Below are 27,039 nucleotides of genomic sequence, written 5' to 3' on the forward strand. Positions count from 1 at the left end.
CAACTGAAAAATGTGAATCTTGAATTTTACATCTGAAGTATTAAAAGCTATAAATAAATATCAACAAGGGGACTTTTGTTGACTCAGTTTTTATGTTCAAAAAATTATATCTCATAAACGTACGGTTCGACATCGCCTATTTTTTGATACGTTATGTAAATTTTCCAAAGAATCCAATAAAAATATTTTCAGACATTGGTTATTTGGTCCAGACACCGTCAAAACGGCATTTTAAGTTTTCATAAGACTTTTTCAAATGTTAAGCTAGATATTTGAAACTTTACAACAATTTATCCCAAAGAGCCAAACTAATCACCTATCCTTTCGCGTCTAAGACAGCTAAAATCAGATGAAATGGCATTTGCGAAAAATGATGAAAATTGCCATTTTCCGAACCACCCTAGCACGATGTTGGTCACCCTAATGGCCAAACAAAAAAATACGGGTCTAATTATTTCGGCCAAGGAAAAAATTTCAGCCCGATCGGAGAACTATTTTCGGTGTAGGCCTCTTTAAATGGAACTGCTGAATATGTGTACTGCCGCTCTAATCGTGTCCGTCCCATATGTAAAAACAGCAAGCCGAGAAAAACGCATGTCAAGTTTGTCCCGCCCATAAGGCTACGTGTTAGAATTTCACGAAAAAGTGGATTTTCTCCGGTTTTCTAAAACAAAGTACTAAATTTTATTAGGTTTTCTGATAGTTTACATGATTTTGAACCAAACTGCATCATTACCTCAAAATTGACGAAATTACATATGGGACGGACTTGATTTGAGCGGCAGTGTATCATAAAAAAAACGATTCAAAGTTATTTAAATTATTATTATTATTATTTGGATATCGCTAGTAGCGCAATTACATTCAATGTTTCAACCTAAGTGTCGGGACGTTTTCTAGATTTGGTGCTCCTCCCTTTGGCACTAGACAATCTTGGGTATTTTTAGCCCCCAATAAATCATCCGAGCGCAGATCTAATGCGGCAACATCAAAATAATCCTGCGCGCAAAACACGACAACTTGGTTAAGTGCCACATGGCTGCTGCTGCTGCATGTGTATAGAAGGTACGCGATAAATTTGAAGTAATGCTTACGTTTTTCGCCAAAATAAAATATTTCTTTTTTCGTCTGAGTGAAGTGAACCGTCGCCTGGCGTTGTTGTTGTCGCCGTCGTCGTTCAACGGCCTGGCCTGATCGGACGCTGACGAAAATGTACTAGAGTAGCATATTTACCTACGTTTGTACACACAAACACACACGTTGCCGGTTTGCAAATTACGACGTGTACTCTCTTGGCAGTGCCAGGCTTTCTAAGTACGCCAATCTCGATGGCATACGCAGCCACGCCGGGTTAGAATTTTAAAGTATAAATAGGTTTTACTATAAACAGTTTTTTTTCTCTTTTTAGCCTTCTTTTGAATTTCAGCAGCACTGTACGGAATAATTTCATACGTTTTCTGTGTTCGTTTTTTCTTTCTTCTTCTCGTTCTGCTTTTTCCACGTATATGAGATTTTACTACTTCAGAGTATAGTACGCTTTACTCTGGTTTATAACATTTTTGGCTTCCTTATGTTCATGCATCTATTTATAATTATTGAAACGCTAATCGTCGGAACAGAGAGTGTGCAAGTGTAGCAAAACAGACTATTTATTACAACTCGCGGGTTCAGTCCCGCGCCAATCTGCCGGCATCAGCAGCAGCTATAGTACAGTGCACCATACCATATACTAAGCCATACGTCAACGAATTTGCCCCTTCGTTCGTGGGTCCTGTCCTCTTCTTGAGCGTAATCGTAAGCAAAAGCACCATCCCTCCTAGCGAAGGCATGTTTGTGCGAAATATGATGCGCTCTACACTCAATTACAAGAAGCAAGACAAACATTGACAGTAATAGAAAAAAATTATAACTTTTTGAAAAAAAAAAAAATTAAGATTTACCAATGTAAGACCATTTTTAGAAATTCACTTGTCGTTGGAATTTGGAGTGGCAATTTTCAAAAGCTACTGAGTGTGAGTTGCCGCTGTCGTACCGAAAGCGAAATTGATTAATTAAAAGCGCTGATCGCTTCAAAGCAAAAATTTATTTAGGATTTTATTCTGCACATACTGTCCGTCCAGGCAGTTTGTTTTGACAGAAACGTGACCGTTGTACGCGACCATTCGACGACACCAGCGCATTTTGCACTTTAAGTAATACCATTTTGAACCCGCGGCGCGACACTGACAAACTCAAAATAGCGTTGTGTTACGGTTGGTTGTCGCGTCGTCGTCAACGAACTTTCCGCGTGCGTATATTGCATTAATTCGCCACACTAATTAATCGTTTCAGAATCCGTTGCTGCGCGAGAGTGACTCATGGTAAAATTTGCAACATGTTATTCCCTACTGTACGTACAGTGCAAACGAACAAATCGTATTGTATCATTGTTACATCCAGCCAGCCAGTTAGTCAGTTAGTCAGTCAAGCCTAACTATAGACACGCGCGTAAACTGTCCCATCTCACTTCATTCCATTCCATTCCATTTGATGCCATCATTTCGTGGTGTCTCGCACGAATTGTAACGTGATGGCTGGCTGGTTCTGGTTCAGGGATTTCACAGAAAGTTGAGCCGAGAACAAAGAAGATGTACACCAGCAGCAGCAGTGTGTAACGTGAACTATGCCTTCATTATCTGGCTGGAAATTCAAATTTTTGTATTTGTATAGTGCTATTTCCATACTCAGCTCATGCATAGGTGCCAATAGTGCCGTACAAGAAATAGAGATTCAAATTAGGTTAAACCATCATAGTGAATGCTGTAAATCTGTTAACAAATCACATCTGATTGTCAAATATAGCTGAATATGCGCAGCAGCTGTTACAAAAAGAACCAGCAAAAGGTTGCAATCCATTTTGACTAATTAATACTTAAATAACATAATAGTGCACAGTTTATACTAACAGGCTATCGTAACCAATAAAACAACAAATTACAATAACATATTTTTGCAATTCCGTCGTGAAACTACTTACTTTTCCTGTCATTCTTGAACGACGAAATAGCCTACTTTTCTGTACCAAAAATAACAGAATCGAATAGCAACACTTTTCAAAATAAATGCACTGAAATGGGTGCTGAAAAGTTGAACTGTTCAGCACTTGTTTCGAAAAGTAATACTTTTCAACATTTTTTGATTTAAACGATTTATTGACAAAATACGTGAATATTCGACTTAAAATTTCACTCGATTGGTGTTTTTCGAAATTGCAAAAAATGTTGTATGAAACTCGTTGCAAAACTTGATTTTTTCAGCACTCGTCGTATTTATCCAACTCGGTGAACCTCGTTGGATAAATGTACGACTCGTGCTGAAAAAACCCTCTTTTTGCAACTTGTTGCATAAACTACTATTAAAAACATGTTATTATTCTTCGATTACTCGATTGTAAACTCAAGATTTCACATTGGTCATTGCCGTAATATTTCTCAAGGTTTTGTCAATATCTCTGAACTTGACAGCAAAACTTAAAAAAATCAAGTCTTTCAACAAAGAATCATAAATTACTTGACACAAAATGAATGTCATGATTTTGTGTTACTACGACGGATTGCTCAAAATCATCATATTTTTTAAGGTAAATCTTGATAAATTACAAAATTCCGTTTTTTTCATTTGAGTTTGGTTTAACTTTGTACTTACCGATTGTATGGTATTATCGCGAATCTTTGTAATCTGAAAATAAAGATATTTTAATTTATTAATAGCAGCTAAAAAACGTTTTACAATAGTAACATACATAGTTAAATAAAATTAACATTATATGTGTTACTACAAAACTTGCATTGACTATCTCTGATGGATGCGGTGGGTGGCTATTCAAAAATTATCAGTATGCTAATACGGTTTCTTTGGCCACTTCCAGGTATGGAAAACCTCGGACACTGCCATTTGAATAAATTAAAGAGACCTAAAGATTGTCAATCGAGTATTTGTCATTTTATGGGCGACACTGAACTGCAACGCTTGTGGCCTGCAGACTTTAAATTCTAGCGGTGTGATCCACCGTTGGTTGCACCGATCACAACGATCGACGACGATTACTGAAAACGAGCGCCACCCACCCTCCCCAAAGAAGCAATTTGCAGAGGATGTTGAACGAGGTTAATTCTAGATTAAATTTTCAAAACAACCTATCCCTCATGGGTTTCCTATGCAGATAGGACCTTTTGAAAATTTAATCGAGAATTAGAGGAGCGGAACGAGTACTGACTCAAAGATATTTACTCCACTGAGTAGGTACGCGAATTGACACCACACCACACACCGATCACAACGCGTCGGTTGAGCTGACTAATGAATATTCAAAGAAGCGTTTTTCTTATTCCAGCAATCTGATTGGCCCGCGGCTGATGCGATGAGTACTTGCTAAACAGTTGAGTCTTGGTGATTGTATTGGTTTAAGTGTTTGTACAAAACAGAATTTTCAAACAGGTTCAGGAAAATTAAATTATTTTTCAAAATGTTAAATTTGCATGTCACAATAAAGGTTTTGAAGGCTTTGCAGGTTTTTGAAACTTAGATCACAGTGCGTCTCCATCACTATCATAGCATCATCGCAGTATCGCCTTTCATGAGTTAGATATCTGTTGTAAAACATTTTGGTCGATTTTAGCGTGACTTTTCGTATGCTGTATAGCACACAATAAACTTGATCAAAGAGAAAAAATGTTAAACACAATTCCTAATAATTATACTGTAACAGTTCAGACTCGATTATCCGAAGGTTTGTATGGGACGTCGGATAATCGAACCATGAATAAAAACATCTTTTTTTTCTATTTTCTGGCTGCTCTTGGTGTTCAACTAATTTACTAAATGTATTTTCTCTTTGTTTTTTTTTATATGTAAGCTCGACAATAAAAAATAAGACAGTTCGATTATCCAAAGTAAAATTTTGCCAAGACTTTTTGATAATCGAGTCTGGTATTTGTTTATTCTTACTTCAAAAGTTTTTTTTTTCATAAGAAAGCCTGTTTATCTTTTTTACCACTCAAGTTCCGGAACAATCATTGTGGATTAGCACAATTTTCAAATGTGTACAGCAAATCGTTGTATGAGTAAACATGTTCCGACTCCGGCGATACAGTTTGTAAAGAATAAGGAGAGACGAATAAATACATCAACGAGAAAGAGAGAGAGAGAGCAAAAGCGAGAATTAGCAATTTCTACAGCCACTGTGGAATCCCATCAACCGGCTTTGTCTGATTAGCGGTTGTAGCGAGTGTGTACGATAGAATGTATATACACACAAAAAAGTATAGAACTATAAACTGACTAATAAACTTTTTATTCGTATTTTGTTGATTTTCCTGTGAAGTCATCAACACTCGGCATGGAGCTACATTCTTTTCTCTTTGTATACAGTAAAAAAAATCATAATAATCCTAATACCCAACCATCCTAAAAATATGTAGTTTTTAAGCAAATCATCCGTAATTTTCCTGTGATTGACAATTGATGTACAATACAATACAGTACTTTTTTTAATAAATCGTCTTGTGTGCATAAGGATAATTCAAATTACGTGGTTAGATACAAATTTAGCTATAAAAAGTCGTTGCAATTTGTCACATTGCACTGCATCATCATGTCGCATTTTTTCAATCCAGTCCAGATGCAATTTTTTACAGTTGCATTCCGTCCTACTGTTTACGTTTTGATGTTGACACTCGTAATTTCGAGAGCCAAATTGAATTGAAGAAGAATGAAAAATGTTCTGTGCCGGCTCCGTGGCTTAATGGTTACGGCTTCTGCCTCACAAGCAGAAGGTTCAGGGATCAAATCCCGCTCGATTCCTTTGAAATTTGGAATCAGAAATTTGAACTTTTGAATATGAAATAAACGAAAACGAATCAGGTGGGATTCGAACTTACGCCTTTGGATTGGTGGTCTGGGACGCTAAGCAGTCGACCATCATCACTCTAGCAGTGAAATGATCCGTAGTGTTGAAACATGTTATCTGCTCATATTAAATACGCGCTGATCCCTGATTTGCCTGACGGAATTGGAAGTCTAAATATAGATCGAGTTTCCTTCAGATGCTTGCTTCTATGTTTAGGCGGGGCCGAACAATGCCCAGTGACCTCGGAATTGGACCGCAAGGTTGTTGTTGTTGTTAATTCATTTATTTCTGGCAACTTTAACCTTCTTGGTCATTCGCTGCCCTAGCCCGGTCACGGAAATTTCTAGCAAAGCTGGTTTTGCTAGAATCCTGCTAGAATGATTCTAGCAGGCCTGCCAGATTTCTATGAGAACTTTGTTAGAACTTTCTGGCAGAGCAAAATTTGGCGAGAATGACGTCATTTTCGCCAAACCTCATTGTGACCGCCATCTTGTGAAAAAAAATCTTGTGGGCAAAAGCCACAATTATTTTTAATTCGGTAAAAATGTGTATTCAGTGCATTTTTGTGGGTTTTCTGGAGTTGATAGGATGGTTATAAATAAGTCGTGTACTTTGAAGTAACAAAATTTTCTTAATTTTAACTCCCTAGGTACAATTCCGATTGGCAACTCCGGAAGACACGGCAGAACTTCACCACAATTTATCAACTCCGGCAGCCGCTTGACGGCCATCATCTAAGGAATTCTCCCGATCATTCCCCCTCAGCAGGAGATTCCGGCCAAGCCACAAAGAGTGTAAAACTAGTAGAAGCCAAGAATTATTCAAAGAGAAGGAAAAAAGAACAGTGACAGTGATTTTTGGTTTCCTTAGTGTTTTTCATAGTGCAATAAAATGTTAAAAATCTTGTTTCTTTTCAATGACATTAAACATAAATATGATTAATTTCTTTCTTTTATTATTTGAATTAAATTCTAGGTCGTCATTTTCAACCAAAATTTTAAGCAAGAACATTCTAACAAAATTCTAGCAGGATTCTAGCAGAAATTTTTGCCATTTCATTCTAGCAAGATTCTCACAGAATTCTAGCAGGATGGCCTGTCAGAATAGTTCTAGCAAATTCTAGCAAGATTCTAGCACCTAAGTTGTCATGTTTTTTACAGCCAATTTTTCATTATTTTTTTGTATGTTTTTCATTTTTTTTTACTCTACACGGAGAGACTGTGCCCAGAAATTTTAACAATTAAAATTGTTGATTTTACTTTCGTAAATTTCAACAAAAGCGTACTTGTTACGGCCAATTTTCAGTTAAATCAACCAAAATTGAGTAATAATTTAAAAACCTGTTTGTTGAAAATGCTAAAGGCAAAAAGCTAACAGATTTCCCGAACTCGAATGAACGTGCTCGACTGTTAGCTTTGGTTTTAGGAAAATCAAAAATTATGTTGGTTGAATATAATTAACAATTGGTTAAATATTTAAAAGACGAACTTGGGTTTGTTTACGTTTGTCATTTGAAGTCAGGATTCGAACAAGAGCGGTCGATTTGTTGAGTTTGTGTTGTTAATTGTGAAGTGAAAGAATGTGAAAGGTGAAAATCACACTATTTGGCTAATGTTGAAGTGCAAATCGAAGTGAACACTGTTGCAACTGTGGAGGTGCAATTGGTGAGTAAGTTTGATGATGATTTCTTTGCAGGTGATAAACTATGAAGAACAAGACGAGGACATTCGCAATGAGGACCTCTGATGCGAGGGGACTTCATGACAATGTTTTAAGGAAAGGGAAGGGCAGTGAAAGGAAGAGGCGGGCGAACTCTTGCACGACAATACTTGCACGGGCAAATTTAACAAAAGGTTGGTAAATCTAAGTAAGTATGGATTTATTGTTACATAACAATTTATCTGTTGTGATTTTAATTAGAAAACTGAATAATGAAAAACCTTCGTGCTTACGATGGATACAAATTTAATGAACCATTATTTTTTCAGAATCATCAACCATAAAATACATGGAAATGCGTACACATAATATCAAAATAAAAATTAGATGATGGGAAATGTCTAAAAAATAAAATTTATAAAAGATATACAAAAGAAGATAGAAATATTTTAAAAAATGCTGTTAATAGAAGACTGCTAAATAAACTGGTAAGTAAAACTCTAAATATTGTTTTCAGGAATCGGAGTACGTTGAATAAATTTAATGCAAGCTTGGTAAGTAGCATTATTGATATTTCTTCTTTCCTCATCATAATTACATTTATTTACGATCCTTTTTCAGTTTATAGCCAAAATTAAGAATTTTGTATTAAATTTTATATGTCTATTTGCAGCAAAAGGTTCACTTTGGTGTAAATTCTGTGTCCAACCACAAGAAAAATAACTAAACCTGAAACCATTGTAGATGATGATGACTTATCGGATGATTGCACAGTGATGGTAAGTGAATACAAAACTTAATTTTATACAACATAATAACTTAACTTGGTGAAAATTTTGCTCGGTTTATATTTTTAAGGAATTCACGAGAAATTAAACATCTTTTTTAAATATGTTTAACAAAATTTGTAATATGTTTTATTATTATTTTTTAGATTTATGCAACGTAATTTTTTCAAACTTTAATCAAACCTTACATGTTTTATTATAACAATTAATAAAAAGTTTTGTTTTTATGCTTTTTAACAGTAATTTAATAACTTCATGCAAAAAAAAAAACAAATTAGTACAAAAAGTTTAAATTTTAGGCAGAATACATACGAATATAAAAACACCCAGCATTAATTTGTGAGGCATTATTAAAAAAAATTACTTCAAATTCAATGAAAATATTGCTAACAATAGCAAATTATTGACTACATGTACGTATATTCCCCACTTTTCTGTATTTAAGTAAGACATTAGTTAAAAATATAGCTAGAAATTCAGCCCGGCCTGTATCGTTAGATAATTAAAGAAAATATATATCGACACTAACATAAATTATGTTTAATTAAGAAATGTTTTGTTATAATCCACTAATAATTTTCAGCATGCAAAAATATTTCAGTTAATACAACGAAAAAAATTGTTGAAAAATAGTTGAAAAGTATGGTCCAGCCTGTTTTTTACAGAATATTCCACAATATTTCAGCTGAAAACAAAAAAAAATAGTTAATTTTCTGAAAAAAATATTCTAGCAGTCGACTGCTAGAATTTTTTTCGGCCATTTAGCCAACGAAAATGGCAATTCCAACTATTTTTTTAGTTACTTTTAGTTACTGGTGGTCAGCAATTTCGGGTTAACAAAATCAACAATCGATTGTTGAAAAAAAGCTGTGTAAAAAATTAACCCATACTTTTAGTTAAATTAACCAAGATTTTCTTAGATTTGCCCTGGCCGGTCTCTCCGTGTAGAACAAACCATTATCATTTAAATTGTTAAAAAATGCTTAGAGGTATAGTCTGAAACAATAGAAAAAAAAGTACAGAAAATATTAGTGAAAAACACAGCCAAGAAAAATTTGCATTTTTTTAAACATTGGTAAAGTCACATAAAACAAGTCACAGGTTCAACCCTAAAAAAAATCAAATTTTAAGAGTTCACCTTTCCAATGCTTTTTAAATTTCGAAAATTGCTAAAAAAAGGTGCAGGTGGTTATGTTCTACATGACCAATATGACAAAGAACTTTGTACAAAACTCCTAAAAAATATTCTATTTTATTTTATATTTTTAAAGCATTGCCTATGTATTTAATCCTAAATAATTTATTCCTATAAAATGTTTTCAATCTTTGGTACCTCTGTGGAAATAAATTGCCAAAACAAGTATGGTTCGGAAAATGTCCAATCAAAATGGTAATTTTCATGTCCAGTATCAAAAACCATGAATTTTGGTACCCATATTGCCCCAAGTCGAATAGTTCGATTAATGTCCCCCCGGTAGAACCTTCCCGAGGGCAATTGCCACTCCGGGTGTGGCCTATCCGGTCAAAATGGCCATTTTCATTACCAGTTTCAAAAATCATGAATTTTGATACCCATATTGCCCCAAGTCGTATGGTACGATTAATGTCCCCACGGTAGAACCTTCCCGAGGGCACTGGCCACTCCGGGTGTGGCCAATCCAGTCAAAATGCCCATTTTCATTACCAGTTTCAATAACCATGAATTTTGATACCCATATTGGCCCAAGTCGTATGGTTCGATAAATGTCCCCCCGGTAGAACCTTCCCTCAGGGCCATGGCCACTCCGGGTGTGGCCAATCCTGTCAAAATGGTCATTTTCATCACCAGTATCAAAAACTATGAATTTTGATACCCATATTGCCCCAAGTCGTATGGTTCGAATAATGTCCCCCCGGTAGAACCTTCCCGAGGGCACTGGCCACTCCGGGTGTGGCCAATCCAGTCAAAATGGCCATTTTCATCACCAGTATCAAAAATCATGAATTTTGATACCCATATTGGCCCAAGTCGTATGGTTCGATAAATGTCCCCCCGGTAGAACCTTCCCTCAGGGCCATGGCCACTCCGGGTGTGGCCAATCCTGTCAAAATGGCCATTTTCATCACCAGTTTCAAAAATCATGAATTTTGATACCCATATTGCCCCAAGTCGTATGGTACGATTAATGTCCCCGCGGTAGAACCTTCCCGAGGGCACTGGCCACTCCGGGTGTGGCCAATCCAGTCAAAATGGCCATTTTCATCACCAGTATCAAAAACCATGAATTTTGATACCCATATTGCCCCAAGTCGTATGGTTCGAATAATGTCCCCCCGGTAGAACCTTCCCTCAGGGCCATGGCCACTCCGGGTGTGGCCAATCCAGTCCAAATGCCCATTTTCATTACCAGTTTCAATAACCATGAATTTTGATACCCATATTGCCCCAAGTCGTATAATTCGATAAATGTCCCCCCGGTAGAACCTTCCCGAGGGCACTGGCCACTCCGGGTGTGGCCAATCCAGTCAAAATGGCCATTTTCATCACCAGTATCAAAAATCATGAATTTTGATACCCATATTGGCCCAAGTCGTATAATTCGATAAATGTCCCCCCGGTAGAACCTTCCCGAGGGCACTGGCCACTCCGGGTGTGGCCAATATCCTATAAATGTGGTCCCAAGCCCATTGCCCCAAATCATTCTGGTCCGGTGACCGTCCTTACAATCTTCATAAGAACAGAATTCCTCCCAATTTAGTGCACAAACTGTGTCTTTCAATGTGTGCGTGTGTGTGTGTGAGCAATAAAATTACCACCGTGGATCCGCTTTTGTCGAAACCTCGTAAGGCACTGAATTTTTCTGAGGCTATCTGTTAGCTTAAATAGTTCGCATGAAATGTGGCAACAGTGGTGCAACATTCTCGCGTGACAGTTCCACGAAAACAGGAGAGGAGGCAAAATTTGCACCATGTTGCCACATTTCATGCGAACTATTTAAGCTAACAGATAGCCTCAGAAAAATTCAGTGCCTTACGAGGTTTCGACAAAAGCGGATCCACGGTGGTAATTTTATTGCTCACACACACACACGCACACATTGAAAGACACAGTTTGTGCACTAAATTGGGAGGAATTCTGTTCTTATGAAGATTGTAAGGACGGTCACCGGACCAGAATGATTTGGGGCAATGGGCTTGGGACCACATTTATAGGATATTGGCCACACCCGGAGTGGCCAGTGCCCTCGGGAAGGTTCTACCGGGGGGACATTATTCGAACCATACGACTTGGGGCAATATGGGTATCAAAATTCATGGTTTTTGAAACTGGTAATGAAAATGGCCATTATGACTGGATTGGCCACACCCGGAGTGGCCAGTGCCCTCGGGAAGGTTCTACCGGGGGGACATTAATCGAACCATACGACTTGGGCCAATATGGGTATCAAAATTCATGGTTATTGAAACTGGTAATGAAAATGGGCATTTTGACTGGATTGGCCTCACCCGAAGTGGCCAGTGCCCTCGGGAAGGTTCTACCGGGGGGACATTAATCGAACCATACGACTTGGGCCAATATGGGTATCAAAATTCATGGTTATTGAAACTGGTAATGAAAATGGGCATTTGGACTGGATTGGCCACACCCGGAGTGGCCAGTGCCCTCGGGAAGGTTCTACCGGGGGGACATTAATCGAACCATACGACTTGGGGCAATATAGGTATCAAAATTCATGGTTTTTGAAACTGATAATGAAAATGGCCATTTTGACTGGATTGGCCACACCCGGAGTGGCCAGTGCCCTCGGGAAGGTTCTACCGGGGGGACATTAATCGAACCATACGACTTGGGCCAATATGGGTATCAAAATTCATGGTTATTGAAACTGGTAATAAAAATGGGCATTTTGACTGGATTGGCCACACCCGGAGTGGCCATGGCCCTGAGGGAAGGTTCTACCGGGGGGACATTAATCGAACCATACGACTTGGGCCAATATGGGTATCAAAATTCATGGTTATTGAAACTGGTAATGAAAATGGGCATTTTGACTGGATTGGCCTCACCCGAAGTGGCCAGTGCCCTCGGGAAGGTTCTACCGGGGGGACATTAATCGAACCATACGACTTGGGCCAATATGGGTATCAAAATTCATGGTTATTGAAACTGGTAATGAAAATGGGCATTTTGACTGGATTGGCCACACCCGGAGTGGCAATTGCCCTGGGGAAGGTTCTACCGGGGGGACATTAATCGAACCATACGACTTGGGGCAATATGGGAATCCAAATTCATGGTTTTTGAAACTGGTAATGAAAATGACAATTTTGACCGGATTGGCCACACCCGTAGTGGCCAAACCATGAATTTTGATACCCATATTGCCCTAAGTCGTATGGTTCGATTAATGTCCCCCCGGTAGAACCTTCCCGAGGGCACTGGCCACTCCGGGTGTGGCTAATCCGGTCAAAATGGCCATTTTCATTACCAGTTTAAAAAACCATGAATTTTGAAACCCATATTGCCCCAAGTCGTATGGTTCGAATAATGTCCCCCCGGTAGAACCTTCCCGAGGGCACTGGCCACTCCGGGTGTGTCCAATCCAGTCAAAATGGCCATTTTCATTACCAGTTTCAAAAACCATGAATTTTGATACCCATATTGCCCAAATTTGTATGGTTCCGTAAATGTCCTCCCGGTAGAACCTTCCCTCAGGGCAATGGCCACTCCGGGTGTGGCCAATCCTGCCAAAATGGTCATTTTCATTACCAGTATCAAAAACCATGAATTTTGATACCCATATTGCCCAAATTTGTATGGTTCCGTAAATGTACTCCCGGTAGATCCTTCCCTCAGGGCAATGGCCACTCCGGGTGTGGCCAATCCTGCCAAAATGGTCATTTTCATTACCAGTATCAAAAACCATGAATTTTGATACCCATATTGCCCAAATGTGTATGGTTCCGTAAATGTCCTCCCGGTAGAACCTTCCCTTAGGGCAATGGCCACTCCGGGTGTGGCCAATCCTGCCAAAATGGTCATTTTCATTATCAGTATCAAAAACCATGAATTTTGATACCCATATTGCCCAAATTTGTATGGTTCCGTAAATGTCCTCCCGGTAGAACCTTCCCTCAGGGCAATGGCCACTCCGGGTGTGGCCAATCCTGCCAAAATGACCATTTTCATTACCAGTATCAAAAACCATGAATTTTGATACCCATATTGCCCAAATTTGTATGGTTCCGTAAATGTCCTCCCGGTAGAACCTTCCCTCAGGGCAATGGCCACTCCGGGTGTGGCCAATCCTGCCAAAATGGCCATTTTCATCACCAGTATCAAAAACCATGAATTTTGATACGCATATTGCCCAAATTTGTATGGTTCCGTAAATGTCCTCCCGGTAGAACCTTCCCTCAGGGCACTGGCCACTCCGAGTGTGGCCAATCCTGCCAAAATGATCATTTTCATTACCAGTATCAAAAACCATGAATTTTGATACCCATATTGCCCAAATGTGTATGGTTCCGTAAATGTCCTCCCGGTAGAACCTTCCCTCAGGGCAATGGCCACTCCGGGTGTGGCCAATCCTGCCAAAATGGTCATTTTCATTACCAGTATCAAAAACCATGAATTTTGATACCCATATTGCCCAAATTTGTATGGTTCCGTAAATGTCCTCCCGGTAGAACCTTCCCTCAGGGCAATGGCCACTCCGGGTGTGGCCAATCCTGCCAAAATGGCCATCTGTATCACCAGTATCAAAAACCATGAATTTTGATACCCATATTACCCAAATTTGTATGGTTCCGTAAATGTCCTCCCGGTAGAACCTTCCCTCAGGGCAATGGCCACTCCGGGTGTGGCCAATCCTGCCAAAATGGTCATTTTCATTACCAGTATCAAAAACCATGAATTTTGATACCCATATTGCCCAAATTTGTATGGTCCCGTAAATGTCCTCCCGGTAGAACCTTCCCTCAGGGCAATGGCCACTCCGGGTGTGGCCAATCCTGCCAAAATGGTCATTTTCATTACCAGTATCAAAAACCATGAATTTTGATACCCATATTGCCCAAATGTGTATGGTTCCGTAAATGTCCTCCCGGTAGAACCTTCCCTCAGGGCAATGGCCACTCCGGGTGTGGCCAATCCTGCCAAAATGGTCATTTTCATTACCAGTATCAAAAACCATGAATTTTGATACCCATATTGCCCAAATTTGTATGGTTCCGTAAATGTCCTCCCGGTAGAACCTTCCCTCAGGGCAATGGCCACTCCGGGTGTGGCCAATCCTGCCAAAATGGCCATCTGTATCACCAGTATCAAAAACCATGAATTTTGATACCCATATTACCCAAATTTGTATGGTTCCGTAAATGTCCTCCCGGTAGAACCTTCCCTCAGGGCAATGGCCACTCCGGGTGTGGCCAATCCTGCCAAAATGGTCATTTTCATTACCAGTATCAAAAACCATGAATTTTGATACCCATATTGCCCAAATTTGTATGGTCCCGTAAATGTCCTCCCGGTAGAACCTTCCCTCAGGGCAATGGCCACTCCGGGTGTGGCCAATCCTGCCAAAATGGCCATCTGTATCACCAGTATCAAAAACCATGAATTTTGATACCCATATTACCCAAATTTGTATGGTTCCGTAAATGTCCTCCCGGTAGAACCTTCCCTCAGGGCAATGGCCACTCCGGGTGTGGCCAATCCTGCCAAAATGGTCATTTTCATTACCAGTATCAAAAACCATGAATTTTGATACCCATATTGCCCAAATTTGTATGGTTCCGTAAATGTCCTCCCGGTAGAACCTTCCCTCAGGGCAATGGCCACTCCGGGTGTGGCCAATCCTGCCAAAATGGCCATCTGTATCACCAGTATCAAAAACCATGAATTTTGATACCCATATTACCCAAATTTGTATGGTTCCGTAAATGTCCTCCCGGTAGAACCTTCCCTCAGGGCAATGGCCACTCCGGGTGTGGCCAATCCTGCCAAAATGGTCATTTTCATTACCAGTATCAAAAACCATGAATTTTGATACCCATATTGCCCAAATTTGTATGGTCCCGTAAATGTCCTCCCGGTAGAACCTTCCCTCAGGGCAATGGCCACTCCGGGTGTGGCCAATCCTGCCAAAATGATCATTTTCATTACCAGTATCAAAAACCATGAATTTTGATACCCATATTGCCCAAATGTGTATGGTTCCGTAAATGTCCTCCCGGTAGAACCTTCCCTCAGGGCAATGGCCACTCCGGGTGTGGCCAATCCTGCCAAAATGGTCATTTTCATTACCAGTATCAAAAACCATGAATTTTGATACCCATATTGCCCAAATTTGTATGGTTCCGTAAATGTCCTCCCGGTAGAACCTTCCCTCAGGGCAATGGCCACTCCGGGTGTGGCCAATCCTGCCAAAATGGCCATCTGTATCACCAGTATCAAAAACCATGAATTTTGATACCCATATTACCCAAATTTGTATGGTTCCGTAAATGTCCTCCCGGTAGAACCTTCCCTCAGGGCAATGGCCACTCCGGGTGTGGCCAATCCTGCCAAAATGGTCATTTTCATTACCAGTATCAAAAACCATGAATTTTGATACCCATATTGCCCAAATTTGTATGGTCCCGTAAATGTCCTCCCGGTAGAACCTTCCCTCAGGGCAATGGCCACTCCGGGTGTGGCCAATCCTGCCAAAATGGTCATTTTCATTACCAGTATCAAAAACCATGAATTTTGATACCCATATTGCCCAAATGTGTATGGTTCCGTAAATGTCCTCCCGGTAGAACCTTCCCTCAGGGCAATGGCCACTCCGGGTGTGGCCAATCCTGCCAAAATGGTCATTTTCATTACCAGTATCAAAAACCATGAATTTTGATACCCATATTGCCCAAATTTGTATGGTTCCGTAAATGTCCTCCCGGTAGAACCTTCCCTCAGGGCAATGGCCACTCCGGGTGTGGCCAATCCTGCCAAAATGGCCATCTGTATCACCAGTATCAAAAACCATGAATTTTGATACCCATATTACCCAAATTTGTATGGTTCCGTAAATGTCCTCCCGGTAGAACCTTCCCTCAGGGCAATGGCCACTCCGGGTGTGGCCAATCCTGCCAAAATGGTCATTTTCATTACCAGTATCAAAAACCATGAATTTTGATACCCATATTGCCCAAATTTGTATGGTTCCGTAAATGTCCTCCCGGTAGAACCTTCCCTCAGGGCAATGGCCACTCCGGGTGTGGCCAATCCTGCCAAAATGGTCATTTTCATTACCAGTATCAAAAACCATGAATTTTGATACCCATATTGCCCAAATTTGTATGGTCCCGTAAATGTCCTCCCGGTAGAACCTTCCCTCAGGGCAATGGCCACTCCGGGTGTGGCCAATCCTGCCAAAATGGCCATCTGTATCACCAGTATCAAAAACCATGAATTTTGATACCCATATTACCCAAATTTGTATGGTTCCGTAAATGTCCTCCCGGTAGAACCTTCCCTCAGGGCAATGGCCACTCCGGGTGTGGCCAATCCTGCCAAAATGGTCATTTTCATTACCAGTATCAAAAACCATGAATTTTGATACCCATATTGCCCAAATGTGTATGGTTCCGTAAATGTCCTCCCGGTAGAACCTTCCCTCAGGGCAATGGCCACTCCGGGTGTGGCCAATCCTGCCAAAATGGTCATTTTCATTACCAGTATCAAAAACCATGAATTTTGATACCCATATTGCCCAAATTTGTATGGTTCCGTAAATGTCCTCCCGGTAGAACCTTCCCTCAGGGCAATGGCCACTCCGGGTGTGGCCAATCCTGCCAAAATGGTCATTTTCATTACCAGTATCAAAAACCATGAATTTTGATACCCATATTGCCCAAATGTGTATGGTTCCGTAAATGTCCTCCCGGTAGAACCTTCCCTCAGGGCAATGGCCACTCCGGGTGTGGCCAATCCTGCCAAAATGGTCATTTTCATTACCAGTATCAAAAACCATGAATTTTGATACCCATATTGACTAAATTTGTATGGTTCCGTAAATGTCCTCCCGGTAGAACCTTCCCTCAGGGCACTGGCCACACCGGGTGTGGCCGATATCCTACCAAATTGTTCCCAATAATTTCGGTATTCCGGTGACCGTTCTGGCTACTGTCAATAACTTCTTGGACCTCCTCTCAAGTTCGTGCACCACCTGCGTGTGTGTGTGTGAGCAATAAAATTCCCAACGTAAGGTCCGTCTTTGATGAAAGTCTGATGGACACTAAATCCTCCAGAGGCTATCTTTTAGCTTAAATAGTTTTCACGGCATCTACGCAACAGAAACAGAATGTCACGCCGAGGGCTTGCGACGGTAACGCTACATTTTCGAAAAATTTTGCATTGACACCGCAGATAGAGCTTTAAGACAAAGTCCTTTGTCAAAAAAGATTTTTGGCGAATTATTAGATCTAACCCCGTCTAGAGGTGGGGTTGAGTTGTAGCTGGATAAACTGAAAGTGTTCAACTGATTTTTTTTTTTTTTTTTTTTTTTTTTTTTTTTTTTTTTTTTTTTTTTTTTTTTTTTTATAATAAAATATAGTTTATTTTTCCGTGTAAAAAAAAAAACAAGCGAATTTGATAACCTATATTTGATAATCCTAACTGTCTCGTGCTGATAATCTCGCTGTTGTTTCGGCCGTTACTGGTCCCACGATGAATATCCTGGGTCTGTTCCTTGCGTTCATCCGAGGGGATGGGGGTTTACCCCTTGTGCGACCTCGTCCAGGGGTCTCAGGAGCTCGGGGGGTTGTCCCTATTCCACTCCTCGTAAGACTTGTGGTTAGGGGGGCCCCGAGTCTCCCGAGCGCCTCCGTGGATTCTTCGTTGGGGTGTCTTTACCAGGCGCCCCGGAGGAGCCGGAGGGTGTTCCCTGTTCCACTTTCCGTGTAGCTTGTGGTCAGGGGGGCCCCGGGACCTCCGGGCGCAACAGTGGTTACACCATTTCAGTCAACCAGGCTTAGCTCGAAATCTAGGGCTGCTACATCAATTGCAGTTGTTAAACTATTGTTAACAAAGATGATGTACGAGATGAATACTTTTAGCATTCTGCCTCTTCTTTCGTTCGCTATTCCATTCAGCACTGGCCTGAACAGTTCGCCGAATGAAAACTGTTGCCTTCCTCCGCCGATCACCGTCAGCCGTCGCTGTGTGTGCGCCCAGGCCGGTGCCACGCGCGGGCATTCGCTGAACTTATGCGTCAGCGTTTCCTCGTTCACTGCGCAGTGCTGGCAGTTCGGCCCGTCTGCACGCTGGATCACGTGCATCAGCCGTCGGTGCTCCGTCTTCTCGTTCACCAGCAAATACAGCGCGCTGCGTTCGCCGGAAGTTAGTCTCCGAGACGAGATGTTTTTCCACAGACGCTTCCAGTTGAGGTTCGGTTGCTTCGTTTCGACCCTGGGCCGCTCGGTTCCATCAAGGAAGTGCTGGTGGATTCGATCGCTGGAGGGGATGTTTTGGATGTAGGCGGGGAGCAAAGGCGTTTGCTCGCAAAGGAGTTTTAGGCAGGGAAGGCTTGTCGGGGGAGGAATAGCTCGGTCGAGGAAGGATTTGTAGTAGGGAAGGAAGTCGATCTCTTGGAGGTGGCGATTGATACAAAGTGCTTTACATTTTATCGCCGGTAAATGCAGCTTCAGCCCGCCGTCTTCACGGCGTCGTGCCAGCTGCTGCATCGGTATGCGTGCAGGAAGGCCTCGAAACAGGTACGTCCCCATCGTCGCTGTTAGCTTCGCCACGTGCACCTGGTACGGTGGAAGAGTTGACGCCAAGTACCACACCTTGGACGTGATGAAGGTGTTCAGGAGAATCACCTTCTGCTGGAGTGTCAGGCTGCGCATCGAGTGCATCCAGATTAATTGCGCCACCTTCGTCACCTGCGCATCCCAGTTCAGCTTAATCATCAGGCGTATCGAGTTGGTGAAGAAAATTCCAAGCACTTTCACCTTCTCGACCGTTTGCAACCAGGGAACGACAAGCGGTCTCCCTTCGACGTGCCCCACGTCGATCGCAACAGTTTTTTGGCGATTCAGGCGCGCGCCGGCGGCAATTTCAAATCGATCAAATAATTGATTAATTGCTTCGATCGTCTCTGTTGCTGTGACTACCACCGATATGTCATCAGCGTACGCAACAACGAGATCGTGTAAACAGATACGCTCTAGCGCCAGCAGCAGGGGATGCATGTATAGAGAAAACAACACCATCGACAGGGGATCACCTTGGCGCACAGATTTTTTTATTTCAAACCGTGGGGACAAAAAACCGTTAAGGAGAATGCGGGATCCAGCTCGGAAGAAGTGTCTCTCCAGCAGAGACACAAAGTCGGGATTAATCCCGAGAGAGAGCATCGTGCGGTAAAGGAAGGGCAGTGATACTCGATCGAAAGCATGATCGAGGTCAAAAGATATCAACTTACCCTTTACCTTTCGGGCCAGCAGACTGGCGATTCGGTCCTTCAGCGCGAGAGTGGCTTGGAAGATGCTCCGACGCTCTCCGCATTTCTGCGAGACGGTGAGCACATCGTGTTGTTGCAGCACCCTGGTCAAACGACGCCGCATGATACGGCTGAAAACTCGGCTGTCTGTATTGCACAGACTGATGGGACGATACGAGGAGATGTTCTCTGCGCTCCGGCCGCTCTTTTTTACGAGCACGATGGTCCCTTCGGAGAATTCTGCTGGTACGGGCGCCACCAGCAGTTCATTCATAACCGCGTGCAGTTCGCGGTAGATGACGTCGAATGCCCAGTTGAGCCACTCAGCTGTTAGTCCATCTCCCCCAGGACTTTTCTTTTTTGGCGACGATAAGATGGCAGTTTTAATCTCTTCGAGCGTGATCTCTTCCATGAGACTCGTGTTGGCGTCGTCGTCGGTAGGGATAATCCTCTCGCAACCAAGGCTGGCGTCGATCTGTGGTGCTCTCGCAGGGTCTGCGGCGTACAGCTCAGTGAAGTACTGGAGCACGTGCTGTTCAATTTCGGGCTGTGTTTGCAGAACTTCGTCGCGCGCATTTTTAAGGTGCGAGATCGTCGTCTTTTTCCTTTGTCTTTCTCCCAGCTGGAACGTGGATAGGCTCTCGCCGGCCACGCGGGTTTCGTTGATGCGCGCAAAATTCTGCGAAAATTCGCGCTGCAACGTCAGCATCTGCGCCTTCACGCGGTGGATGGTGGTGAGAATAGCGGGATTCTGGTAGTAGGCGTCGTACGCCTCACGTAATTCTGCGTACAGCTGCTGGTGCCGCGCATGGTGGACCCGGTAGACTTCGTTCGACTTCCACTTGAAAAAAGATTTTATTTTTGGTTTTGCGAACGAAATCCACCAGTCCAGCGCAGTTCGGTACCGGTTTCGCTGGCGCGTCCAGTACTGCCACCGTACGGCGAATTCTTCTTTGTTTTCTTGGGTCAGGAGGTGGGGGCGCAAACTCCAAAACCCACGGCCGCGTTCGCCGCCGAGGTGGGGGAGGCAGATTCGCACGGTCAGCGCTTTGTGATCAGTGAATGAACACACATGCGTGGCCGCAGTTCTCAGCTGATCGCACAGTCCCGCGCTCACATACACGCGGTCGAGTCTGGATTCGGCGTTGTGTACGACGTACGTAGGTGCGTGTGTATTGGGGTATAGCTTCAACCACACATCGTGCAGTCGAATTTGCTGGACGGCCGTCTGTAGCGCGGCGCTCGGGTTCGAGCTCGTGGAATCGCACGGTCGTAGCACACAGTTAAAATCGCCGGCGAGGACGATGTGGTCGGTGTTGTGCCGAAGGTAGTACGCGAGCGTACCATTGAAGAATCGCTCGCGCTCGGCACGGAGTGCGGTACCCGACGGAGCGTAAACATTGCAGAGCGTTGTGTTTTGGACACGCAGCGCAATGAGGCGGCCGTCCAAACTCTTTTCGACGTGCGTGTAAACGATGTGATCTTTTAGAGCGATCGCAGTTCCGCGTCTGGCGTGGTCCACGTTGCAGATGACGTTGAATCCGGGGATCGTAAGTCGTTCGTTTTCAACTTCTTGCAGGAAAACGATGTCTAGCTCTAGCGTGCGGATGAAGCTTCGCAGGGCGTCGACCTTTGTGGCGTTGGTGATGTTGTTTATATTTATCGAGGCAAGGTTATACGATGAGAAGTCGAAGGTTACAGTACTTCTTCCTCATCTTCCTCGTCGTTGTCGTCGTTGTCTTCGCTGTATTTGGGTTTTTTACCCTTTGGGCGAAGTTTTCTGCTGCTGGTCGACGAGTCGGTGTCATTGCCATCGGATTTTTCATGGCCAGATTTTTTAAATCCTGCACCTCCAGCGGGGGTAAGCTGTACGTCCTGGGGTGGGGGCATCAAAAAAGGTGAGCCGTTTCCCTCGTCGGCTGGTTTGGGCTTGGGCTTACCGCCGTTTGGTTTCGACTTTCCGCCGTTTTGTTTCGGTTTGAGCTGGGGGTTAAGCGGTTGCTGTGGGTTGAGCGGTAGCAGCGGTTGCTGTGGCAGCGCCGGTTGTTGCGGCAGCGCCGGTTGTTGCGGCTTCGCCGGTTGCTTGACAGCGTCAGCGAAGGTCTTCTGCACCAGCAGTTTTTTATTTTGCACGCAGCCCACTCCGACATGGAGGTAGTCGTGGCAGTGTTTACACGTTTGGCGCTGACCGAAGTAACTAAGGTTAGTTAATTCGGTGTTGATTACGACCCAAGAGCCAATGTTCTGCTTCACCACCATCTTGGCGATGCGGACACCTGTGAAGGCCCCAGCGAATGCCTGGGTGTCGTCGAGGGTTTCTTCGTACACGTCACGCACTTCGCCGTACTGTTCTAGGAACTTTGCGACGGCAGTGTTCGGGACGTCCTCCGAAAGGTCGTACAGTTTCACCAGCACTGTGCCGTCTTCGATAGTGATGGTAACCGGGTGCTGCTTCTTGTCGCTTCCGGTCAGTTCGTGTTTTTTGTTGTGTTCCTCGCACACCTTGAGAGCAAGGTCGAGGTCAACAACAGTCACGAAAGTTACCCCAAGGGCGCGGCTAGACTGGATGCGGATCACTTCACCGCGTTTTAATCCGAGTTTTTCAGCGCAGAATGTCTGCACTTTCTGCATACCCGGTTTGTTTGGTAGAGCACCGTAGTCGATGCGGATCGTATTTTGTCTTCCCATTTTTCAACACTCGCGAAGAGATCGCGACGCGTGATTGGAAGCGCACAAAAGAAAAAAAAAAAAAAAGCACAATGGTTCGGTCGACTTCTGCCCGGCGGAGAAAAAACTAAACGCGTCTACTCGTGGCAGAGGTATGACGCTGAGTAACTGATCATAACTCGGAAACTACTGGTTTTCAATCGACTTTTCTTTGCATTCCCTATGTCAAAAGAAGCAATTTTGCATCATTTGTTTTTCCATACAAGTCTCCATACAATTTTGAGGGCTGGAATGGGTATGTAAACGTATGAAATTTTGTATCTTTGGACGGAATTTTCTGAAAATCTGAAAAATTAGATAAGAAACTTCATTTTTGGGTCAAACATTTGTAACAGACTTTTTGAGCATGAGCATGAGAATGAGCATGGTTGACTACCAATGAGCTGCTACTCCGATATTGACGGATCAGCTGAAGTTACACAATGAACCAACAGATGAATAGTGGGAGCTAATCATCCTCACTGTATAACCCCTGAAGATCTCTGCTTTAAGTCAATACCGGCGCCCCCCCAAGGAGATGCAGTTCAACAAAGGTAGGAATGTTAGTCCGATATTTGAAGTTGCAGACTCATCAGACACAGAGTTTGTCACTCTATACCTGTTGACACCGCATGAGACCGTTGAATCCACAGCATCTCCTTCAGGCATCACGGGAATTGGGGGAATTGTGTTAGTAGGGGAAGGAAAGGGAAGGTCAGGATTCATCTTGGTAGATGATATGACCAGAAAGTGAAACAATCGTTGCCTTCCGAGCTACGACGCTATGAGAAGGACTTATCAATCGCGTATTTTTACTTCTTACCGCCGGCGTGCCATCCGAGCACCGATGCTATGGGATGGGCTTTCAGAATGAAATGTAAATATAATACGCGGCGACGCAAATCTCTTATTCGTTGATTTCCCGAAGCTTCCACTACTTCTCGCGGGTTCTCGCGCGCCGATTCACACTCCGATCGATCCAACGAACACCACACGACTGATGGCAAACTTCTCTGGCCACGCCACGACCCATTTTTCAATGATTTCGAGAATTTTCTACTACTTTCCCGCGGGTTCTCGCGCGCCGATTCACACTCCGATCGATCCAACGAACACCACACGACTGATGGCAAACTTCTCTGGCCACGCCACGACCCATTTTTCAATGATTTCGAGAACTTTCTACCACTTTCCCGCGGGTTCTCGCGCGCCGATTCACACTCCGATCGATCCAACGAACACCACACGACTGATGGCCTACTTCTCTGGCCACGCCGCGACCCTATTTGTAACAGACTTTTTGAGTATAAAAAATTAAAAAAGATAATTTTGAATATATTTCTATCGATTCCTTGACTTTTCCGAAGAAACGTCCTAGAAAATCGATAAAAAGTAACAAAGTTGCTACAGGAAACAAAGATATATTTCGATTTACCCCAGAAAATGTTCCGAAAAGGCACCTCTCTCATAAACAAAATTTAAAAAATGATAAAATAATTAACATATTAAAAAAAATACTATCAACGTCTGAATAGCACCATAGAAATGATGAAAATATTTTGAAAATAAGATTTCAAAGAAAGTTTCACAACACGTAAAAAAAATAATCAAAAAAAAGTTAGCTTAAGCAACATAAAAATGGCGCTCCTCAAGCTATAAAGACTATTCAAAATTAGTCAAACAAAGTTTGCCAACCGGCGCAAAAAATTGTTGTAGCTAGAACGCTAAACAGAATTTTTATTTTTTTATGTTACCGTACGCTAAACTTTGTTTTGCTCTTATTAAATAGTCTATGTTGCTAGAGGGGCGTCGATAGTCAAACTTTTTTTTTGTTGAATGTTTTAATTTTGTCATAATAGCGTTTCCAGTAAAATCTTATGTTTAAAATATTTTTATCATTTTTAAGCTGATTTGGGCACCGATTATTCAACTTTTTTTTCAATATTTTTACCAATTTTTTCCCCACTCATAAGGGCGCCTCCAGTAAAACTTACATATTGAGAATTCACATAAAAATGTTTACTTCATAGGGGCGCCCCCATTCCATTTTCCATATCGAGAATTTGCATGATTTTTTTAAGTCGTAGGGGCGCCTCAAATCAAATTGTTCATATCGAGAATTTGCATGATTTTTTTTTAGTCATAAGGGCGCCTCCAGTCAAATTTTCATAACAAAATTTGTATGATTTTTTAAAAGTCGTAGTGGCGCCTCCAATTACATTTTCATAATTTTCATAAAAATGTTTTAGTCATAGGGGCGCCTCCAGTCAATTTTCATAATAAGAAATTGTATGATTTTTTTAAAGTCGTAGTCACGCATCCATTAAATTTTTTATAGCGAAAATTTTCATGATTTTTTAGGTCGTAGGGGCGCCTTCTGTCAAATTTTTAGTATTGAAAATTTGTTCTTAAAAATTTTAGTCGTAGGAGCGCAACAAGTTAAATTTTCATAATAAGAATTTGTATGATTTTTTTTAAGTCATAAGAGCGCCTTCATTCATTTTTTCATATCGAAAATTGGCCTGATTTTTTTAAGTCGTTAGGGCGTCTCCAGTCAAAATTTCATAATAAGAAATTGTATGATTTTTTCAAAGTCGTAGGGACGCATTCATTAAATTTTTCATAGCGAAAATTTTAATGATTTTTTAAGTCGCCTCCTGTCAATTTTTTAATATTGAGAATTTGTTTAAAAAAATTAAGTCGTAGGGGCGCCTCCAGTCAAATTTTCATAACAAAATTTGTATGATTTTTTTAAGTCGTAAGGGCGCCTGCTTTCAATTTTTCATATCGAGAATTTGCATGATATTTATAAGTCGTAGGGGCGTCTCCAGTCAAATTTTTATATTGCATATTCGTATTGAAAAAAAAATTAGGGGCGCCTCCAGTTAAATTTTCATAATTTTCATAATCATGTTTTAGTCGTTAGGGCGCCTCCAGTCAAATTTTTCATATCGAGAATTTGCATGATTTTTTAAAGTCGTAGGGGCGCCTTCAGTCAATTTTTTATATTGCATATTCGAATTGAAAAAAATAAGTGTTAGGGGCGCCTCCAGTTAAATTTTCATAATTTTCATAAAAATGTTTTAGTCATTAGGGCGCCTCCAGTTAATTTTTTCATTTCGAGAATTTGCATGATTTTTTTAAGACGTAGGAGCGCCTCCAGTCAAATTTTTATATTGCATATTCGTATTGAAAAAAAATTAAGTTTTAGGGGCGCCTCCAGTTAAATTTTCATAATTCTCATAAAAATGTTTTAGTCATTAGGGCGCCTCCAGTCAAATTTTCATATCGATTTGAAAAAAAAAAATCTCTTTGGCATTTCAGCAACATAGCTAAAAAAAAACGGCCCTTCGGGCCGAGGGGCGCATGGGGTGTAACTAACTTAATTTGCCAGGGGGGGGGGGGGTTCAACCCCTAAACCCCCCCCCCCCTTGTACACGGCCCTGGTTGGAAGTAGCGCGAGGGCTATAACCACCTAATACCCGGGACTGAGATTAGTTATATCAGCATTCGGCATATACAAAGTCTGATACAAACTATACTTTCCCAGAATATCGCTAACGGTTAGCGGGTATTGGATTGGACCACACAAACACACACACACACACACACACACACACACAAATTGAATTAGAATGTTCTGTTTATCATATCGATTTTGTTAAAGTTTAACTTAACAATTAAAAGTTATCTTTAAATACCTATACTGCCCATGTTCGCATAAATGTCCCATATGTAACAGCAAGCTGAGAAAAACGCTTGGCAAGTTTGTCCCACACATGAAGTGACCGTTCAGGGAGGTATCAAATTATAGAACAAAAAATTAAAGCATGCTGTAGCAATATTGATATCACCGAGTTGCGGCTGAGGACAAAAGCAAAGGCCAGCAGAGCCAACCAAGACCCCTACACAATCCCTCTTCCCTTTTAACATCAATCCCTTCCCTACTAACCCCGAGTAGGCCGCGGGTAATCGGCTCCCCGCCCACTAACATTTACACACAAGATCCTCTGTAATTATTAAGTCAAATGTAATTATATAAGCCGACTCGGTCCTAACCAGGCCCCAGCACCAAAAAGGAACTAATAAAAAAAAACAAAAAAAAGCAATATTGATATCGAAGGTGATCGACAGCCAGAGAGTCGACTGTACTGGATGTTTTGGACTTTTATGAAAGAGTACACGGTTTTGAACCAAACTGCATCAGTTACTCAAAAGTGACGAATATGCATATGAGACATTTATGCGAACAGGGGCGGTTAAGTTTGTGCGAAAACCCTAGATTTCCTCCTTATTTCTAGAACAAAGTACTGAATGTTGTAGGCTTTTATGAAAGAGCACACTATTTTGAGCCAAAACTGCATTAATAACTTAAAAGCGATGAAAATGCATATGGGGCATTTATGCGAGCAGGGGCAGTATAGACTTTTTCGATTTGTGTTACTATTTGAATAATGTAACGATATTTAGGAAAGAAAACAAATTCACCCAAACTTACGCTATCCATCACCAAACAACAACAAAAAAGAAG

At 41.9% G+C, this 27,039-nt stretch overlaps 1 protein-coding gene across 3 annotated transcripts in view; it reads right to left on the bottom strand.

The window, feature by feature from the left end:
• Positions 1-27,039, bottom strand: part of LOC120426429 (ataxin-1) — a 115,951-nt gene that overhangs the window by 52,746 nt on the left and 36,166 nt on the right. For 2 of the 3 annotated variants that reach the window (XM_052706062.1, XM_052706061.1), the window contains exon 2: positions 3,685-3,717. The gene's annotated coding sequence lies outside the window, so the exon portion shown is untranslated. Of the gene's footprint in view, positions 1-1,094; positions 1,117-3,684; positions 3,718-27,039 lie in introns of those variants that run through there. The other variant, XM_052706063.1, reaches the window with a different exon arrangement.

The sequence above is a fragment of the Culex pipiens genome, chromosome 1 (genome assembly GCF_016801865.2).
Source record: "Culex pipiens pallens isolate TS chromosome 1, TS_CPP_V2, whole genome shotgun sequence".
NCBI lineage: Eukaryota > Metazoa > Arthropoda > Insecta > Diptera > Culicidae > Culex > Culex pipiens.